Below are 10836 nucleotides of genomic sequence, written 5' to 3' on the forward strand. Positions count from 1 at the left end.
TCAGTTGGTGACAATGTATAGAACAAAATAAATTCAACAATAAATTTTCAGTGTATCAAATAAGAGCTTAGATTATGCTTGAGACCATCTCACTTGGCAGCAAATTGGAAGGAAAAACAGATTTTAAGTATAAGGGGCTGGAAAGCATGTCTAGTTTTGGGTTCTCTGAGGATACCATTGAATGATGCCAAATGGGTGTTCTCGATATGATATTTAGAAAACATCCTGTCAAGATATAAGAACATCTCTCAATATATAAAACCAAGGAGATGTGAACTGACTGAACAAAGAAAATTGCTAATCTGTATAAGGGTTAGGGAAAGAGTTTGCTTGGAGTTACATTGGTTACAGACAAAAGAATGGTTGACATCAGTCTAAACTCATGGTTTATGCTGCCTAGAGAAGGGTGATTGATCTTGGTTTAAAGCAAGTGTATGTTGACATTAGAAGTGTGTTCACTGGAGTGTCTACCACTCTGGCTGATGTTCAAAGTTTGAGGCTGCACAAGCTGGCTAGTATGTTTACTAAAATAATTTGTCATTGATTGATCACACCGGTTTACAACCCATCCCAGTGCTCACTTGTTACTTGTTGCTATGACTATAAAGTTGTCATTGATTGATTAAATAGCTTGAGAACCATTTTCAACAACACTGGCTATAATAAGTTGTTGGTCTTCCTGGGAAAGTGGGGACTACTTTATTTTTTTTAATTTCAGTGAGTACTGACTCTGAGAACTTTCTCTTAGCTGGAAACTAATTTTCCATTGCTGCAAATGATATGAACTTCTGCTTGCCCACTCTTTATATTTTGGTTGTAAAAGTTAAGTAATACATTTAATGGCTTCCCATGTGTCTCATCCTAGAGATCATAGCCTACTTAACCACTGACACAAATTCCAGTGTCAAGTAAGACAACCAGGACTCTATATCCTCAATACTTTGGAGAGAAATTTAGAACAGCATCCTCTACAGTCAACAGTGACTAGAGAGGACAGTCACCATCAAGATTTTTAATAATGCTCTTGCTCCCCTGCTCAGCAATTTCTGTAACACTGTAGTAAAGAGGGTCATCTCTGCTCTCCCTGGAAATGTCATCTGGTGGATTTTCTGGCTTTATGTTTACTTCCCTGGGCTTTTTACACTTGCTCTTAGCCAAAAGGCTGAGAAGCAATTCCCTGGGCTTTTTAATTCCAGTAGTAAATCAGGATTGACACAGGTGGTCATACTAGGTTATTAAATCCTGATTTCTGAGAATGCCTCTTAAATAAAGTCTTATATGCAGTCTTACACTCTGACACTCCGCTTGTTCTATCCTTTTCAAAATTCAGTCCCAGGAATGTTCTGCTAATCCTATCTGGTGCCTACTAGCAGGGTCTCCTGGCCTTTGGGTGAATAATCCTTTTGTTCTCCTAACACGAGCAGTATTTCTCCAAGTAGACCATGGCCTAAATGATTTCTACTTACGGAACTCTTTGGAACTTTCATTAAGGTCTAACATCTAAGTTTAAATTAAATTCAAATTAAATTTAAAATTTCTTTCAACATTTTTTTGAAAAATTGCTGTGGGGTACAAATCATCATTCTCTGTATACATTAGGAAATAAATATAATGAAAATTATACAAGATGTTAGTTGAAAAACTACAAAATATTGCAAATGGAAATGTAAGAGACTACATAGGCAGGGCTATTCTCATGGATTGTAAGAGACAATATTTTATAGAAGGCATGTCCCTCCAAATTGGTATATGCAAATCAATTTGAATCCTATAAAATTCCAAGATAACTCATATAAAGTTTTTATAATGGAGAAATTTATAATCTTATTTAAAATTTTTGTTAGGGTAGCCCAATGATCTTAAAACAGAACATAGTTGATGTATACCACATGTTTACAAGATTTACTATAAAGCTACAATAACTAGGCAATATAGTATTGGTATAGGGGTAGACATATACATTAATCAAAAAAGAGACAGTATAGAATAGACTCACACTTACATGCTCAATTGATTTTCAACAAAGGTGCCAAGTTAATTTAATGAGTTAATACCAAATAATCTATACTTAAATGTTTAGAATTATTAGGTTATTTAAGCTTATAGGTTACATGATCAATATGTAACAAATCAATCATATTTCATTGAATGCAAATGTATTCCAGATATAAAATACACAAAAATAAATTGTAGATAGTCATACAATAAAATATTTCACTGCAATTATAATTAGTAGTGCCATAATATTGCAGTAATATCAATAAATGTCACAAGCATATTATGGAATAAAGAAGCTCAGAATCAAAAAATATTCTATACACCATTTAAATAAATTTGCAAAGAGCCTATACTAAAATGTGATGCAAGACATCAGAATAGAATTTAATTTTAGAGATGAGGAAATGGTGGTGTTTAGGAAAGATCATTTCTTGAAGGCCTACTGAGTTGCTGGAAATATTTTGTTTCTTGATCTGGGTTTGTTTACTTTATAATAATTCATTAATTTTTATAATTTGTGTAATTTTCTGTATGTAGTTTATATGTCAATTAACTATTTTTTAAATGGGACTAATTTTCCTCTTCCGATTATTAAAAATTTGAAATTTTGAAAGTCTCGATTTTTGGAAAAATTGTGGAAAATAGATATTCATTAGCTGTTGGAGCCTCTCTAAATTGATATGGTAATTCCCACATTATATGGTAATTCAGATAATCTATTAAATTAAAAACTGATCATTATCCATTACTTAGTAATGAGATGTTTATTTCAACATTGTTTGTAATAGTAAGAGTTTTCTAAATCTAGTATATTTTTACCATATTTTTCAACAATTAAAAATGATAAAATATAAACTTTGTGGACTTTCACAAAAGAATTTTAAGATAAATTTTTGAATGAAAACTTCAAAGAGCAGAATGATGCAAACATAGAAGTAGTTTCAGTAAAGGGATTAACCACATAGTGATGGGGTGAAGGTTTTAGCTTTACAACTTACCAACTAAAACAAGAGTTCCATATATTATACACCGGGTGAAAAGATTTCAAATTCTGTCTGAAATATGCCTCCAGATGTCATCAAATCTAATATATAATGTGACATCTTAAAATACACTTACATTTTTACTGTGTAAACTGAATCTTCACCATCTCTACTTTTTTAGAGTATTAGAATACTAGACACAATTTCATAATCCATATATAAATGGGGTACTCATTTTGTATTGGTTTTAGCAAATTATCTCTAGGTTAACATATTTACAGTTGTTATTTCCACTCATCCTCTCTATCAGTTGGACTCATAATTTTTTTCCCCTTCGAATAAGAGGTAGTGGGAAATCCTTTTCCTAAGTATTTTGTATGATTCTCTTACTATTGCAAGGGGAATGCTGTTTTGAAAGATAAGCCTGAGGAAATGGTGGTGAAATTTCACCTATATAGATCTGAGGGGGAAAAAATGTTATCTCCAATGTATAGATAAAAATAAACTAAATAGATATAACCTGGACAAAAGTAGCTACTAAACAACAGAAGGACAGGATTTTGAATTTAGACTTCTCCCTGATGGCTTTGTGTTGTTACCACAGGCTGACAGAATAATTGGAAATAATTTCCAAAGCTTTTGAACAGATGATTACTTTGATATCCCAACATTATTTTTTACACCTAAATGGCAGATCTTACTCTTAAAAGCCAATTCCATTTAAAATTACAAGTACATATCTGAACTTCTGACAGAAACATTTTAAAAACTCAGTAAAATAATTATTGCTATAAAGTTCACAAGCCCTGGCTCCTTTCTTCTTTCGAATTCTTACAAGTTTGCTTTCTTTGTTGTGTGTGTGTGTAGAATATCTATCCATATTATCTGCTTTCTTTTAATTTTCATTAGTATTTATTATACCAGTGCAATATAGTGATATCTTTTCTGGTAAAGTAATACCAGTTGTGACAAGTGGAGAGTAATTGAAATAACCAAATTGGTTTCCAAATTGAATTTGCTTACTGTGTCTTCTGATTACTTGTTATGACTGTAGTTGTTACATTGACAATTATCATTACATTCAAAAGAAAAGAATACCCTAACAAAGGCATTAATTAAGATTTTATGGTTACCTACATATTGTGGATATAAAAAAGGAGATATAAAGTTATTATTAATTTTATATTTTTTCTTGTTGTGTAAGAAATTGAATAATACTTGAATATCTTTTTGGAAATTGAGACCCACAAAAATAGTGTCAAATAATATGCTAATCTATTATTTTTTGTGCCAAAGTGTAATTTCCTCTTTGTGCCTATAGAAAATAATCTAACGACAAAAGTTCTATCTGCCTGGTTAGCTTTTCACTTTTTACCACATGATTTATGGCAAATTTTAAAAATAACATGCAAATAATAATTTTTTCTCATAGAATTGGTCTCAACATACCATAGAGGAAAACCACTGTGATATTTTACAACTATGCTGACTCAGATCAAAATAGGCTAAATGAATTAACTGGGATCATGTTGCATGAGCATTTGACAGAGTATCTCAAGCCTTCTAAACTCGGGTATTAGAATTTCTTTTCCTTTTAAATGTTTCATGTAAATAAAACTTCAAGTAATTTTATTTCATTGTTATTATCATTTTTATATTCTAATTAAATTTTAGCCAAGCTTATAAAAAATTGTAAATATCTGCAAGGTCCTACCATAGACGATGAGTGACATGTATTTAGGTGCCTATTTCACTTACAAAACCAATTCTCAAGATATTTCTATCAATATTTAATCAACGATATTCACTGACTATCCATAGTAAGCTATTTATGTTTTTTTAACCTTCAGTTTTTGTGCAATATTTATAATATAAAAAGTGTAAATAAAGTTAAACACTAAAATATTTTAAATAGCCTATTTCATAGATATGGAATAATTGATTTGATAAATTCTAAAGACAAAAGGTATGCCCCAATTAATTTTTTAGTCACTACATCAGGTTAAAAGAGACAATTTAAATGTATATGTTTGAATGACATGGGAAAAGAACTATAAAAGTTAGTTTTCTTTAGGTGTTATAATTTTATGTGGTTTTACTTTCTTTTCCATGATTTTTATCCATTTTTGTAATCATTTTAGAAGAATATTTGCTATACTAATAATCAAGAAAAAAGGCAGATGTAACAAAACAAAAATTATTGACCTAATCATCATTTGGCCATTAATCTTTTTAAAATGGAACATATTTTTCTAATCATTTAAAATGAATATTTGCTATATCAATAATCAAGAAAAAAGGCAGATGTAACAAAACAAAAATTATTGACCTAATCATCATTTGGCCATTAATCTTTTTAAAATGGAACATATTTTTCTAATCATTTAAAATGAATATTTGCTATATCAATAATCAGAAAAAGATAGATGTAACAGAAAAAATGTGTTGACCTAATCATCATTTGGTCATTTATCTTTTTTTTTAATTTTAATTTTAATTTTTAATTTTTTTAATTTTTTAAAATTATTTTTTAATTGAAGAAATGATTTTAATATATATAGGCCCTGTTAAACAAAAGTTTTGATTCTAATTCATTTTGATAAACTAGAACTACTGATATCACTTTATGACACTTTATATATATTCACATATATATTTTAACATAATCAGTTACTTCATAAGCATATTTTTCTTAATTGGAAAGCATGATAGACTAAAAGTAAGATTATTATAATCCATCCCTTTTATCTACCTTTCATGTAAACTTGGCATATGCAAGTTTGTTTAAGTGGCTGCAAACAAGATCCATATCTTTTACCATCGTCTAACTCATAGACTTATAATAAAATACATGGATATGTTAGGTCAATCAATTTGCATTGATATGACCTATTATGCCACATTATGTATTTGATTTAAATTATGACATTATGACATGTCTTTAGTTTCCACCTCATTTTAGTAATTAACTTTGGGATAATGTGCCTTTGAAATGTGTACAGTATCCACATATATGGTGTATAACATGAATTTCCAAATAATGAGAATTTCGCTGAACACGTCAGGAATTTTTAAAAAGCAGAATATACTGTTTTGACTTATTTTTACTTGACACAATTTATGTCATATGAGAAGGAAGTAATATAACTAGTCTAGACAGTGTTTTTTATGAAACAAGAGAAGATAGTTCTACATAGTCTGTGTTACCGACATTGTAGACATTGCAACTTATCTAATCTCAGTATTATATATGCGTTTGTACTCTTTTATTGAAAACTATGACTTTGTCACTACTTTCAAAACATGTTCTTCTGATACAGAACGAGAGGTTCATGGGTTGCTCTTTTAAGGAGTTATTTTCAGCAGAAATCTGATACTTTTGAAGCAAAATATGGACCTGTTAAAATGTCCCTAATAGCCTTTTACACTACAGAATATATGAATTAATATACTTCATATAACATAACTCTCTTTTGCTATAAAAGCATTTAAAACAAACATCAGACTAAAAGTGGTGAATTAATAAAAGAAATATTTTAAAACATATTAGAATGGATATCATTGGTTGTCTGCTCTGCATCTTTTTTCCTACTCCTAATTTTCTACAGAAGCATAATATTTTTCAACTTTATTTCTCTGCCTTATTCAGCTCATGTATTCAGTTAAAAGTGACTCCACCTTCAGCTCCTGAGGTGGCTCTGAATGATATGCAGGTAATTCTATTCATCTTGGCAATGATTGGGCAATAATGATAATATGACCCAAACCAATGAGTCCAAAGTAGTGATTTTCTTAGAAATATTGACATATTTTTGCTATTCTTGTTAAGGTTCAGAAAACGAGCTATGTTATATGTGGAAATAAAGAGCAAAATAGCTGCAGCCAGCTTACTACAACATGATCTAATATATTTGGTGAGCAGTTTGAGTTAGGTTATATATTATTTGAAACTGAGCATATTCTAACAAATGCAAAACAAATATATTTAAAAGTAATGTGTCATTGGTTTTCTTTTCTGCTATAATCTACTTTCTAATAAGTGTCATTATATGCAATTTATTCATTTTAAAATTATATAATATAATATGAGTAACTGTCCTTATGATAAAATAAATCACATCTGCTGGGATGTTTAGAAACTAAACATACGGTGTGTTAAATATACTATTTGGTCTAATCAAAGGAAATAAAATAAGAAGCCCTGAGAGAAGTCTTGATGAGGCAGGGTGGGAAATAAATATAAACAGATGGAAATAGTTTATGACGGAAATTAATCTTTCTTCGTAACAAGTATCAAAACATACTATGTATTTCTTCTATTTTGGGTTTCTTAGGACATTCTTATATAGACCTATACAGTAAAGGAAAATCAGAAGAGAGTATTGCAAGGGTCCTTAGAGCACAACAAAGTTGGAACCATGAACCTTTATTTATAGACTTAACCAAGAGGATAAGATGATACTTAGAAACTTTAAACATTTGCAGGTCTTTGTTTACTTTTTCACTCAGTTCATCTGAAAAATTCTAGGACTCAATGGTCAACATTCTACCCACATGTTGCTAGCTGTGCTAGTTAACTATTTACTCTTCTCATTATTTCATGCATAATAAATAGTAGATGCTGTAGTAAAACACCAGAATCATGACCTACATTTTCTTCAAAATTTATATTTTTGACAAGTAAGGTTTTTAAAACTGGGAGTTTTAATAAATCTTCATTTCTTAGGCAACTGAGACATTTACGAAGTTTGAGTCAATATGAGTTATTCACAAATATTAGGCTGCTAAAATGTCAATTTGAAGATAAACTTTCAGAATCTTCACCATTGTATTTGTTTTGTTTTATATCTCTTATTTTTTCTAGAGAGAATTCAGATAATGAATTAAAATAACTTAGACCATGTATGTATAGATTAGTAATGTAGACTACTTATAATAGTAAAAAATATAACAAAGTGTCAAACTGTCACTATTTGCAGATGACATGATTCTCTACATAGAAAACTCTAAAGACTCCACAAGAACACTACTAGAAACAATAAGCAAATACAGTAGAGTCTCTGGCTATAAAATCAATGTTCAAAAATCCATAGCGTTCTTATACTCTAATAACAAAGTATCAGAAAAAGAAGTGGAAAAAATAATTCCTTTTGTAATTGCAACAAAAAGAATAAAATACCTAGGAATAAATCTAATGAAATAGGTGAAGGATCTATATAATAAAAACTATAAGACTCTATTAAAAGAAATAAAAGAAGATATCAAAAAATGGAAAGATATTCCGTGTTCTTAGATTGGAAGAATCAACATAGTTAAAATGATCATATTACCTAAAGCATTATACAGATTTAATGCAATCCCCATCAAAATCTCATCAGCATTTTTTAAAGAAATAGAACAAAAAATCATCCGATTTGTATAGAAGCACAAAAGACCCCGAATTGCCAAAGCCATCCTGAGAAAAAAGAACAAGGCTGGAAGCATCATTCTACCCAACTTCTAATTATTCTGTAAACAACGGTAATCAAAACATCATGGTATTGGCAGCAAAACAGACACACGGAGGAGTGGAAAGGAATTGAGAGTCCAGAATTAAACCCGTATTTATATGGGCAAATAATTTTCAACAAAAAAGCCAAAAACATACAGTGGAGAAAGGAAAGCCTCTTCAATAAATGGTGCTGGGAAAACTGGAAAGCCACCTACAAAAGAATAAAACTAGATTGTTGTCTATCACCACACACCAAAATTAACTCAATGGATTAAGGACCTGAATATAAGATCTGAAACAATAACATGCATCAAAGAAAACATAGGAACTAAACTCAAGGTCCTTGGACTTAAAGAGAATTTTGTGAATTTGACCTCAAAGGCAAGGGAAGTAAAAGCAAAAATAAATGCATGGGACTACATCAAACTAAAAAGCTTTTGCATAGCAAAAGAAATCATCAACAAGGTAAAGAGACAACCATCTGATTGGGAAAATATATTTGCAAGCAACAGCTCCGATAAAGGCCTAATATCCAAAATATACAAAGAATTCCTACAACTCAATAACAACAACAACAACAACAAAAACAAATGATCTAATCAAAAAATCAAAATATACAAAGAACTCCTACAACTCAATAACAACAACAACAAAAACAAATGATCTAATCAAAAACAAATGATCTAATCAAAAACAGATACTTCTCCCTAGAGAACATACAAATGGCCAACAAATATTTGAAAAGATGCTCAACATCTCTAGCTATTAGGAAAATGAAAATCAAAACCACAATGAGATATCATCTCACATCTGTTAGAATAGCAATAATCAACAGGACAAGTAATAACAAATGTTGGAGAGGATGTGGAAAATAGGAACCCTCATACACTGCTGGTGGGACTGCAAAGCAGTATGGAGGTTCCTCAAAAAACTAAGAATTGACCTACCATATGATTCAGCAATCCCTTTACTGGGTATTTACTCCAAAGACTTGAAAACTCATATTCAAAAAGATATTTGCACACCGATGTTCATAGCAGCATTATTCACTGTGGCCGGGACATGGAAGCAACCGAAGAGTCCTGCGACAGATGATTGGCTAAAGAAGCTGTGGTACATATATATGATGGAATATTACTCAACTATAAGAAGAGATGAAATATTGCCATTTGAAACGACATAGATGGATCTTGAATAATCATACTAAGCGAAAAAAGCCAGACAGAAAAGGTTGAAAATAACACTTATACGTGGGATATAAACCTAAAAGCAATAAATAAATAGGACAAACAAACAGAGACTCGTGGACATGGAAAATGGACTAGTGATTACCAAAGGGGAGGGGAAAAAAATAAAAAAATTTAAAAAATGTTAAAAAAAATAAAATAAATCTCTGGAAAATATATAAATAAAAAATATAACAAAGTGCTAGAATAATTTGATTGTGCATGTTAAATTTCCTTATTATCAAAATATCCACTACTGCTTTGTGCTTTATGATTTGCTTCAACCAATGGAATGTATGTATAAACTTTAATGAACACACTATAGGAGTCACTGTGTGGTTTCCATATATGTCTCCACTTTGAGACCTAAATATCCTAGAAAGGGATTACTCTTACAGACTTGGTTTGAAAAAAAAAAAACCATAATGGACTTAATTGTTATTGTAAGCTGCTAAATTTGTGGTTCCTTTGTTATCACAGTATAAATTAACCTAATGTGAGTGTATAATTCTATACAGCATCATACTACACATTTTATATAAACTATACCTTTTAATTCTTACTACTTTTTGATACATTATTATCTGCACTTTAACAGTGAAAAATAATAGTCTCAGACTGAAATTATAGAACTAATTCAATGACTAAGGTGATTTTAAACTCTAGGCATTTAACTACTACTCTATATTTCATTCTTTATTTTAAAAATATGTCACATGACTCATTGAAGACATACATTTGTTAAAGAAAACAACTAGTATAAATGAAACAGTTGCTGTAATTTCAAGTCTTGTTCTATTTTCACTACATGACTTTCTTATATAATAATCTTGAGCAATAAAAAAGTTCTTACTCATGTGAAATTTTGTTTTATTCTAGAATGACTTCGGCGGTGATATTTTTATATCATAGATAAATACATGCTGGAAAAGTTTTATTAATTTTTATTTTATTCAATTATTTTGAATTATTTATATAATTTGAAAATCAAGTAAAAGAGAGTATTAAATGAGTATTGCACCCAACAAATGAAATTACATAAATACTAAGTCTGGATGAAACCAATTTTATAGTTATCTGTATATCTTCCCAGAGATATTGTGTGCTGATAGAAACAATACTCTAGACCCTGTTTTTA

Source organism: Pteropus vampyrus, unplaced genomic scaffold (genome assembly GCF_000151845.1).
Source record: "Pteropus vampyrus isolate Shadow unplaced genomic scaffold, Pvam_2.0 Scaffold57, whole genome shotgun sequence".
NCBI lineage: Eukaryota > Metazoa > Chordata > Mammalia > Chiroptera > Pteropodidae > Pteropus > Pteropus vampyrus.